We start from the raw sequence: 12,522 nt of genomic DNA, 5'->3' as shown, positions 1-12,522 counted from the left end.
GCACAAGTATAATACAATGTAAATGGTCCTTGCACCTGCATCACAGACTCATCATAGACTCAGACAAATACACAAAACACAAATTATACACATATTACACACAAATTCTGCAAGACAGTAGCAAGAAAAAAGATTGCAACAAAACAAGACATGGTTACATACAACAATTTTTTTTAAATTGTTTCGTTGCTGAGGTACAATTAGGGTTGTGAAGGTCAGTTCAAGAACCGGATAGTTGTAGGAAAGTAGTTGATCTTTAACCTGGTGGTGTATGACTTCATGGTGGTGAATCTGTGGAATTCTCTACCACAGAAGGTAGTTGAGGCCAGTTCATTGGCTATATTTAAGAGGGAGTTAGATGTGGCCCTTGTGGCTAAAGGGATCAGGGGGTATGGAGAGAAGGCAGGGATGGGATACCGAGTTGGATGACCAGCCATGATCTTATTGAATGGTGGTGCAGGATCGAAGGGCCGAATGGCCTGCTCCTGCACCTATTTTCTATGTTTCTATGTTTCATGCTTATGTACCTCCTGCCTGAAAGTAGCAGTGAGAAGGAGACCCTTCCCGGGTGGGGGAATCATTGAGGATAGGTGCCACCTTCTTGAGGTAGCACCTTGTAGATTATTTTGATGAGGTTGGGATGATTGTGCCTGTGATGGAGCGGGCTGACTCCACCATTCTCTGCAGCATTTGGGGTCCTATGTGTAAGTCCATGTTTAGAAGGCGGCTCTGATGAGGTGTGCCCCTGGTGACCCTATCTTTAAAAGAATGCTAGTATAGTTAATCCAGTGTAAACATTATAGGCTCTTTAGATTTCAGAGGTTATATGTAAAGTAACTTTTCATTATTCATGTAACATTGGATGGTGATTATTGTAGGCTGTCCAGCTGATTAGGCCCTTCAGCCTGCCTTTTAGAGGATCATTAAGCATAGTCCTGCTATTCTTTCTGTATGCATATGTGTTTTTTTTTGTGGCCTGTTACTGATATGTGACATTTGTACCTACATAATGGAATATAGAGTCTGCTTCAACAGATTAAAGCCTCGACATGTAAATACTTTAAGTGTACTGCCTACCAAATTGAGCGGTACCTCTGGATATATGTTGCTATGTCTCAATGCCTTTGTAAAACACTACACTACCAACCAGATGTTCACATATGGGCTTTATTGAACCTTCTTTAGAAAGTGCACTCTTACATCATTAAATCAAAGTGCATTTTACGTATTTCTGGTGTCTGGGTGAGTGTTAAACCGGTGCATACAGTTGTTTAGTTTTGAGATACAGCGTGGAAACAGGCCCTTCGGCCCACCAGGTCCGCGATGACCAGTGATCCCTGCACCTTAACACTATCCTACACTCACTAGGGACAATTTTTACATTTACCAAGCCAATTAACTTGCAAACCTGTACGTCTTTGGAGTGTGGGAGGAAACCGAAGATCTCGGAGAAAACCCACGCAGTCCACGGGGAGAACGTACAAACTCAGTACAGACAGCACCCGTAGTTGGGATCAAACCCTGGTCTCCGGCGCTGCATTCACTGTTAGGCAGCAACTCTACCGCTGCGCCACCGTGGCCACCCACATCAAGTTCAAGTTCACATTTATTGTCACATGCACCAATTGGAATAGTAACATTTGAGTTACCATACAGCCATACAAATAAAAAGAACACAATACCCAATAAAGTTTAACATAAACATCCACCACAACGGAATCAACTTTTCCCACTGTGATGGAAGGCAATAAAGTTCACCTTCCTCTTCGTTCACCCATGGTCGGGGCCTTTGAACCCTCCACAGTTGCCGCTATGGACGACCCGATGTACATACCTTCTCAACGGGATGATCGGAACTCCGACATCGGAACGGATCTGAACACACTCGCGGCTTGGAGTTTCTGAATTGGCCAATTCTTACCGGAGACCACGGCTTCCGATGTCCACAGGCTGAACTGGGCGGAGCTCGGCAAAAGATCCGAGGCCTCCACGATGTTAAAGTCAGCGTCGCGCCCACGGGTAGAAGCTCCGCAGACCACAGCTCCACGGTGTTAAAGTCAACAGGCCTAACACTCTGGAGCTCCATCACCGCTCCATGATGGCAATTCAGTGTTGTGCCGTGCTGAAGCTCTGGGCTGGTCACCGGTAGGAAAGGCTGCGAGGGGGGGGGCGAAGATGCGACACAGAGAAAAGATGCATCTCGGTCCAGGTAAGTGACTGAGAAATGATTTCCCCCTATTCTCCCCCCCCCATTGGACACACTAAGAAACATTTAAAACATACATTTAGACACACTAAAAATAACAAAAAGGGGGAAAGGACTGGCGAGGCAGCCACTGCGGTAATAGGTAATTGCAGAGAACAGCAAGCTCAATAAATGAAGGATGGCACAGTGACGCAGAGGTAGAGTTTCTATCTTACAGTACCAGAGACCCGGGTTTGATCCTTTACTTTCTCCCCTTCACTGCGTGAATTATCACCGGGTGCTCCAGTTTCCTCCACCAATACAATACAATACAATACAATACAATTTATTTGTTGTCATTTGAACCCAGAGGTTCAAACGAAATTTGGTTTCTGCAGTCATACAAACAAGAAGAAGTACCAAGACACAACACAATTTACACGAACATCCATCACAGTGAATCTCCTCCTCACTGTGATGGAAGGCAAAGTCTTATCTCTCCCCTGCTCTCCTCATTCTCTTCCCGATGTCAGAGTCAAAGCCCTCGGCGGGCGATGGTAAATAAGTCCCGCGGCAAATATAAAGCCGCGCCGGGTGATGCAAGGCCGCGCTCCGGGTCTTGGTGTTGGAGCCCCTGGCGTGCGCTAACAAGTCCCGTGGCCATTTAAAGCCGCGCCGGGCGATGTAAGGCCCTGTTCCAGGTCATCCTCAACCCCGCAACTCGGGCGGGAGAAGTTGCCGTTGCGGAAGCCCCGAAAAGCAGTCTCCCACCCGGGACCCGCGGGCTCCCGGTGTCACCATCCACCGGGCCGGCGGCTGAGCCCCCGAATCTCTTGGGTCGGGTCGCAGCAGCGCGCCACCACCGCTCCTCCCGCTCCGAACTCGGCCAGCTCCACGATGGTAAGTAAGTCCGCAGCTCCGCGACTGGAGCCCCAGGTTGTTCCGGTTGGAGGCCGCTCCACGGTGCTCGGCCCCAACAACAACGGAGACCCGACAGAGAAAACGTTGGGTTCTCCGTGCAGGGGAAAGATTTTTAAAAGTTTCCCCCACCCAACGCCCCCCACACGCATACCCAGTTTAAAAAAAAAATAAAAACTATATACAAACGAGACAAAAAATTAAAAAAACAACAGACGGACTGCAGAGGCCGCTGCGACGTGAGTCGCGCCGCTCACCCGATTCCAAAGACGTACAGGTTAGTAGGTTAATTGGCCTCTGTAAGTTATCCCTACGGTTTAGGATAAAATTATTATACGGGTGATCACTGGTCTGCGCCGACTCGATGGGACAATGGTCCTTGTTTTCACGCTGTGTCTCTATACAAAACTAAACTAAAGAAACTAAAAAAAAATGTTTTCCCCTCTTGATTCACTTAAAAAAATGATTCATGTAGCCAGCTGTCCTCTGAAACCTTGAATCATTGTGCTGTGAGTGACGCAGCCCCCAGTCTTCCTGCAATGAATGCTTTGACTCACGGACATCTCTAGTTGGAATTAATTAGAGAGGGGGAGAGAAGGGAAGATAAGGGGGGAAAAGGGGGGGAGAAGGAATGGAGACACTTTTAAGAAGTTTAATAAAGTTTAGCGGGCATTTTACCTACCGGTAGGTCTTCCTAGGTCATGAAACTCCAATGAGCCAATCAAAATGGCCGGTCAGCGAAGGAGATAGCCTAAGGCTGCCCTCGAATGCCTGTAAGTAAATAGCGACCCCACTCCACTGCACTACGAGTGAACAAGACCCATGCCGACCAAATTTTACTCGCGGAAACATTTTCAACATCCTGAAAAAATTTCCGCAACCTAGCTGAGGGTGCGAGTAGGCGGGAACCTCCCTCGAGCATGAGGGAGAGATCCAGCCACCTCATACGACCTCCTAGGACCTCGTGTCAACCATTCTGCGAGTTTGAGTTTGAGGGCAAATTCGTCTAAGCTCGCAGCTTAGGTCGCCCAAGTGGGACAAGCCCCCTTTATGCTATCTGCAATTAATGTTTTGTTTCAGTAATTTGTAGTCCGAATTAGGTTCATCATGAGGTGAGGCAGGACTAGAAGAAAATCCATGAAGCACAATTATGCTCCATGCACACTTTAACTGCAGTGTTTTCAAGGACCTTTTACATAAATACATTTTGTCAAAATTGGAAAAGGAGAAAATTCAATGCATTAAAAGTCAGATATTTTTCCATAAGTTTGGAAAAGTGGTCAAAGTGGAGAGATTAGGATGAATAAATGAAAAAACGGTGAGAGTCTTAAAAGAATAGATGGAAGTAATGGAGTCCAGGGGGATTGAAAGTAAATTATGAGCGAAGACAAAAGGTGGCGTCCAGACTCAGACGAATGAAGAGTTTGAGTGGATATAATTTCTATGGGGTTGCAGATCTAATATAGTAAATATTCCCCATATACAAAATGATGGATGGAATTAACCAAAAATATTAGTATTTATTATTATATTCATGTTAATGCAATTATATTAACCAAAAATGTCAGAATTTTGAAGCACGGAGATGTGTAGAGGATAGCATGTGCAATGGCTCACAGAACAAATATAAAAGACCCATATCCCAACTTGCCTACTCAGAGTTCATCCTGTAGGTGAAAAAATACTTTAAATCCCTCACCCCTCACCCCCCACCCTCTTTTTTTCTCACCCTCTTTCTTTCTCTCTCTCATGGTAGACATTTATTGTCGAACCCTCGTCAGTGGTTACGAGGACTGTCAAGTAACGTCATGGGTTAAGGGGAGTTTTCTGCTACATCAGCAGATCTTACCTTGAGATCATGAGTCAACAGGTAGCTGAGCTCGAGTCAACATCCTCGCTCAGAAGCAGCAGCAATGACTCAACATGTTAGAGCGTTCCAAACGCACATGTATGGCAAACTTATCTCACCAAATAAAGTAACCGTTTGATCACAAAGTTTGAACTCACTACATTGGTGACCCACGACAATACAAATTGGGATTTTGGATTTCTCCCGAGGTACGCAGCCGACCACCCACCTCTACAGTGGTGACTTGACGTCTGCAACAGCCCAGCCCTGCTGAATGACACTGTCGCCAACCGGTAATATATACCGCTGCCCTCCGGCCCCGGACGTGGGGAGAGAGCGGGCCTGCCCATCACTGGCGACACTGGCGATGGTGGGTGGAGTTCCTACCTGCAGCGATGGGGCAAGGCCCGTTAATGCCAGCCGCCCTGCAAGCATCCAGGAATCGCCTCGGTTGGTCGCCAGTAAAGGCCGCCTCGGTCGGCTACCAAGATGACTGCTGCGGCCTACTACTACCACACGGCTGCCACGGTCGACCGGCAAAATGGCCACCGCGGCCGGCCAGAAGCGATGCTAGACCTGCTCTGATCGCCGTCAACAGCGCCACCTTCTGGCTGGATGCCGTCTCTGCAGTCTGACCACTGTCAACAGCGCCACCTCAGATCGGATGGTGTCTCTGCAGCCTGACCGCCATCAACAGTGCCACTTCAGGTCGGATAGTGTCACTGCAACCTCCAGTTTTCCAGCTTCCAGCGCAGCTTCTCATCAGACATTGGACAATTTGAACTTTTAGTTTCCTACCACTTTGGTCTTGTTTGCTCAGTGTAGTTTGTTTTTTTACACTGTAAAGACTGCGCCGGGTTTAGCTATTAGTTTATTCTTATTTCTTTGTTGTGTTTTCTTTGGTTTGCATTGTTGCTGAGTTCTCCTTGCTAGGTGACGGATTTTTCAGGACACGATTTCTCAGGACTTACCATCTAGGTATGTTGCAAAGCGTACCTGAAGCGTCGCTGAAAATCTGTCCCAGCCCGAGTGCCCGATTTTGGCGTTGTTTAGAGGGGGGCGGGTTTAAAACGCGATTTTCTCTAGGCTGTTCAAATCGAGGATGTTCAGCCTACTTAATTATTAACGAAAAATCGCTGGAAGATTCCGTCGCTTTAGCTATTATTACTTTTAAGGGCTTTATCTAATTGTTATAGTAGTTTAAAAATTAACCTCTAAACCCCCGACCGCCGACAACGGGCCGGATCTCATACAGGGGAAAACAGAAGGTAGGGTGTTTATTTTTACATTAAAAAGGGCTTCTTAAGATCCCTTTATACAAAGTTTAATGTTGCGAGTAGCTAATTTTGGGCCCATTATATCCCGCAGTATTTTTCTGGGTATTTGAGGGCACAAATCTACCGCAATGTGAACGTTCTAAACCAGCGCGTTCACAGGATCCCACTGGAAAGCTGATTTAAAATGGACTTTAATTTACAGCAATTGAACACTAAATTCCTTCCATTTGGCCTATAAATTAATGTAAATGAGATTTTAAAATCATGTTTTATTGTGAATTATTTGTGAATATTATTTGGACATTTAGGCTATTTAAAAATGTTAATCATTTATTAAGAAATGGATAGATGTTTAGATCTAGTAATTGAAGTTTGAAATTAGCTACAATTGGGTAACTAACTAATTATATGCTTTAATTTCAGGTCATCCAAGTAAGATTATTTTATATTTGTTTCAGAATGCTTCAATCTATGATAACTGAAAATTTCATTCAGTTCTCTTAATTTTTAAGAAAGTTATGGGCTTTTGACTGTCCACGATCACAGCTTTTTTGTTATGTCCATAGAAAATCAATAGGGAACAAGATGCTAATTTCCGAGTATGAAAATGGCCATAACTTTTTAAATACTTGAGATATGAAAGTGAATTAGGTGTCAAATTAAACTTCTTTCCGACTACGGAGCTCAGAGGCTCCAGCCACAGGTCTGGTGGATGGTGACATCGGGAGCTCGCGGGTCCCTGGTGGGAGACAGCTTTTCGGAGCTCCCGCAATGGCAACTTCTCCCGCCCGAGTTGCGGGGTTGAAAATGACCCGGAGCGGGGCCTTACACCCCCCGGCGCGGCTTTAACGGCAGCGGGACTTGCCATCGCCCACCAGGGGCTCCAACATTAAGACCCGGAGCGGGGTCTTACATCGTCCGGCGCGGCCTTAACGACCGCGGGACTTGCCATCGCCCACCGGGGGCTTTAACATCAGGATAAGAATGGAACACAGGGGAGAGACAAGACTTTGCCTCCCATCACAGTGAGGAGGATATTCACTGTGATGGATGTTTGTGTAAATTATGTTGGTTGTGTGTCTTGGTTCTTTTCTTGTTGTATGACTGCAGAAACCAAATTTCGTTTGAACTTTATTTGAGGTTCAAATGACAATAAATAATTGTATGTTCAATAAATTCCTTACCTCAAGCTTATTTTCACATCTGATTCCCAAAATCCTTGCTTTCCTTAGTCTTAAAAAATGCATCAGTCTCAGGTGTAAATATATTCAATGATTGATCTTGGGGATGGGAATTTTCAAAGATTTATATCTCTCGAAAAAAAAGTCATAATCTCAGGGGTGGCACGGTGGTGCAGCGGTAGAATTGCTGCCTTACAGCACCAGAGACCCATGTTTGATACTGACTACGGGTGCAGTTTATAGGGATTTTGTACATTCTCCCCGTAACCTATGTGGGTTTTCTCCGGGTGCTCCGGTTTCTTCCCACACTTCATAGATGTACGGGTTTGGAGGTTAATTGGCTTCGGTAAAGATTGTAAATTGTTCCTAGTGTGTGCAGGATATTGCTAGTGCATGGGGATCCCTGGTCGGCATGGACTCGATGGGCCGAAGAGCCTGTTTCTGTGCTGTATCTCTAAACTAAACCTCAGCCCTAATTTTCTAACTTGTACACACATGCATGGAGGCTCATGGCCGAGGAAACGGCCTCTCAGTATCCACCGTGTCAATCTCACGGAACCTCTATGTGTTTCCATGTGATCATCTCTCATGATTCCATACCTTACAACCCAGGAGTATGAATATTGATTTATTTAAATTCAAGTAACCCCTGCATTCCCTCTCTCTCCACCCCTCCCCCACCCAAGTCATTCGTTCTCACCTAGCTACAGCTAACAATGACTTGTTTCATTGTTATTTTTTTGCATATCTTTCATTCATAGAAACATAAAAAACATAGAAAATAGGTGCAGGAGGAGGACATTTGGCCCTTCTAGCCTGCACCGCCATTTATTGTGATCATGGCTGATCATCCACAATCAGTAACCCGTACCTGCCTTCTCCCCATATCCCTTGAATCCGTTAGCTCCTAGCTTTCAAATTGAATTGGCGTCTACTACCTTCTGTGGCAGAGAATTCCACAAATTCACAACTCTCTGGGTGAAAAAGGCCATGGATTTGCAGCCGCTGGCTCCAGCTTGGCTCTGTCTGTCCCGCCGGGTTGGTCCCAGCAGCCTTCCACATCCACCCCCCTCTCCTCAGTCCGACACCGAGATCCTGTTGAAGATGGGTAGCCGCTGGCCCTGCTTGAAGACGGGCGACTCGGAGCCGCTGCTGCTGTAGTCGTCCTGGTTGGAGAGAGAGTCTGCGGACGGGCTCCTGCTGCGCATGGGCAGGCCGGGCACCCGCTGGAGTTGTTGGTGGTGCTGGCGGCAGCAGCAACCTCCTCCCCCTTCCTTGCCCAGCCCCAAGCCCAGAGTCCGGGCCAGCTCCAACTCCAGGTCGGGGCTGAAGGCCGCTCGCAATGCGGCCCAGTGGAGCGCCGGGCCGGAGGAGGCTGAGCCCAGGCTGACGCTCTGGCGCAGGTGAGGCCAGGGCCCTCGCTCCTCCTCGGGGATGAAGTGGCAGCGGGTACCGTAGGGGCAGAAGCTGGTGGTGTGCAAGCTTCATCTTGTACTTGGGGTGGCGGCTGAGGGAGCGCAGCTCGGCCAGGCCGTGGGCGAACTGAAACTTGTCGCCGTAGCGGCCCATCGGAGTTGGAGCGGGGTTGGGCTTGAGTTGGTGCTGGCTGTGGGCCTGTGGGTTCTCCGTGCTGGCTGTGAGTCTGAGGCCGCTGGTGTCGTCGGACGGGGCTGTCGGTTGGCCCGGCAGACGAGGCGGAGGTGAGCTGGGGTTGGCGCTTTACCGCGCTGGCGGTGGGCCCGGGGGCCGGTGTCCCGTCGGTCCGGACATCTCCGGCCCCCCCCCCCCCAGGCGGGGATGGGACACTCGAGTGGGGGTTGGGGGGGGGACCGGGGAGGGGGAACGGGGATGGTCCAGTGGGGGTTCAGCAGCGCTTGCGGCGCTGGGGACACGGGTTCGATCCTGACTGCAGTGAGGCGTGGATCTGCGGATGAGAGCTGGTCCAGTCTTCCCCCCCCCCCCGGAACTCTAACAGAAATGGTTCAAAATATAAACTATCAGATAATAACTATTGTTTTGTGCCTATGGGGGTAAATAATGCATCATATCCAATATTTATTTAGTTCTATTGAGTACTTGTTAGTCTACTAACATATTCTATAATCAGTCAAGAAGATTAAGCATTCAAGAAAATAACAACTGCAACAAAGTTTGCCCTTATGGCTTGCCTCGGGTATGCCAACAGTGTAAGAAAAACAAATGAAGTGAAACGCAATCCAAATCATTTTGTTTTTGTGGCCTGAAATACCGGTGCATTGCAAATGGCAACATTTCTGTCAAAGTAAATACACATCAACTGCACAGAGATTGAAGAGTTATTGAGAAGTCCAATGACATTTGATTAAAAATGCACAGAGGCACTGAAAGGCATTTAAAATTAATAAGCATGACTACCACTAACAATGATCTCATGCTGAAATGAGAGTGTTCAACTCAGCCTTCACAGAACAGTACACACTTGTGTTGCTCAAGAATAACAATTACAGTAAAGTCTGCTGAAGCAAATAAACCAAGCCCTGGAGATGTTGGAGGTCTGCAATAAAGAAAATAAAGTTCTATGGACATTCAGCAAGTCAGGCAACAGTGTGTACAGAGAAACAAAGTTAACATTTCAAGACCTTTGCTGCTTATCCTGCTGAGTGCTTCCAGATTCTTGTGAATGGATATACAGTGGCTTGCAAAAGTTTTCATACCCCTTGAACTTTTCCACATTTTGTCACGTTACAACCACAAACGTAAATGTATTTTATTGGGATTTTATGTGATAGACCAACACAAAGTGGGGCATAATTGTGAAGTGGAAGGGAAATGATACATGGTTTTCAAATGTTTTTACAAATAAAAAACTGAAAAGTGTGGCGTGCAAAAGTATTCAGCCCCCTTTACTCTGATACCCCTAAATAAAATCCAGTGCAACCAATTGCCTTCAGAAGTCACCTAATTAGTAAATAGAGTCCACTTGTGTGTAATCTAATCTCAGTATAAATACAACTGTTCTGTGAAGGTCTCAGAGGTTTGTTAGAGAACATTAGATAACAAACAGCATCATGAAGCCCAAGGAACACACCATACAGGTCAGGGATAAAGTTGTGGGGAGTTTAAAGCAGGGTTAGGTTATAAAAAAATATCCCAAGCTGTGAACATCTCATGGAGCACTGTTCAATCCATCATCCGAAAATGGAGAGTATGACACAACTGCAAACCTACCAAGACATGGCCGTCCACCTAAACTGACAGGCCGGGCAAGGAGAGCATTGATCAGAGAAGCAGCCAAGAGGTCCATGGTAACTCTGGAGGAGCTGCAGAGATCCACAGCTCAGGTGGGAGAATCTGTCCAGAGGACAACTATTAGTCGTGCACTCCACAAATCGGGCCTTTATGGAAGAGTGGCAAGAAGAAAGCCATTGTTGAAAAAAAGCCATACGAAGTCCCGTTTGCAGTTTGCCACAAGCCATGTGGGGGACACAGCAAACATGTGAGGGAAGGTGCTCTGGTCAGATGAGACCAAAATTGAAGTTTTTGGCCTAAATACAAAACGCTATGTGTGCCGGAAAACTAACACTGCACATCACCATGAACACACCATCCCCACTGTGAAACATGGTGGTGGCAGCATCATGCTGTGGGGTTGCTTTTCTTCAGCAGGGACAGGGAAGCTGGTCAGAGTTGATGGGAAGATGGATGGAGCCAAATACAGGGCAATCTTGGAAGAAAACCTGTTAGAGTCTGCAAAAGACTTGACACTGGGGCGGAGGTTCACCCTCCAGCAGGACAACGACCCTAAACATACAGCCAGAGCTACAATGGAATGGTTTAGATCAAAGCATATTCATGTGTTAGAATGGCCCAGTCAAAGTCCAGACCTAAATCCAATTGAGAATCTCTGGCAAGACTTGAACATTGCAGTTCACAGACGCTCTCCATCCAATCTGACTGAGCTTGAGCTATTTTGCAAAGAAGAATGGGCAAATGTCTCTAGATGTGCAAAGCTGGTAGAGACATACCCCAAAAGACTTGCAGCTGTAATTGCAGTGAAAGGTGGTTCTACAAAGTATTGCTCAGGGGGGCTGAATACTTTTGCACGCCACACTTTTCAGTTTTTTATTTGTAAAAAAATGTGAAAACCATGTATCATTTTCCTTCCACTTCACAATTATGCGCCACTTTGTGTTGGTCTATCACATAAAATCCCAATAAAATACATTTACGTTTGTGGTTGTAACGTGACAAAATGTGGAAAAGTTCAAGGGGTATGAAAACTTTTGCAAGCCACTGTATGAGCATTTTCTCTGGACAGAGAATGGTTTGATTTTGATTGTTGCCACTACATTGAATAGTTAAAATAGATAGCTTTAACACATTACAGATGAGGTTTAATTTGCAGGCAAGAGAGAGGGTGTGATGCAGGGTGGAAGGACTTGTAAAGTTTAAACCATTTGGCTTAGACCATTTGGGTTGAATTTTCTCTCTCTCTAGAGGGAAAGTTTTGATGGTGCAGCAACAATGGCGATAGCAAATGGACTGCAACTTTTGTTTTCCCTTTGGAAGTACAAGTATTATTTGAGGTTATGCACCAAAGGCTGGAGTAGCTCATTGGGTCAGACAGCATCTCTAGAGAAAAAGAATAGGTGACGCTTAGGGTCGGAACCCTTCTTCAGACGGGAAGTTTCAGGTTTCAAGTTTATTTGAGGTTTCAAGCCTCTCAGTTAAAGTGTTAGACTGAAAGGAATGAACGGAAGGCACGTGAAAAATTAAATCATTAGTTTTGAGTGTGGCTTTTTTTTATTGCCAAAGATTGTAAATGGTAAGTATGAGGGAGAGGAATTGCTCAGCTTTGAGCTGCTGGGAATGATGCATTTGGGAGAGATATGTTTATGTGAGCTATTAATACTTACATCAATGATGCATCAATAGTTTTTGAGTGGGTTCATCTTTTCCATTTTACCAATTCAAATGTTCCTACCCAAACCAAATGGTTTTATCTGCACAGAGATTGTACCTCTCTAATAAAGAATACCAAACACTACTAAAGCTTTCCTGTTGAAACTGACCCTATTCGTAATAAGCAATACCTTTTTACTACATTATAAGATCTGTGTAGACATCACAGTG

This window comes from Amblyraja radiata, chromosome 1 (genome assembly GCF_010909765.2).
Source record: "Amblyraja radiata isolate CabotCenter1 chromosome 1, sAmbRad1.1.pri, whole genome shotgun sequence".
Lineage (NCBI taxonomy): Eukaryota > Metazoa > Chordata > Chondrichthyes > Rajiformes > Rajidae > Amblyraja > Amblyraja radiata.
The sequence above is the reverse complement of the archived record's forward strand: the minus strand, read 5'-3'. Positions refer to the sequence as shown.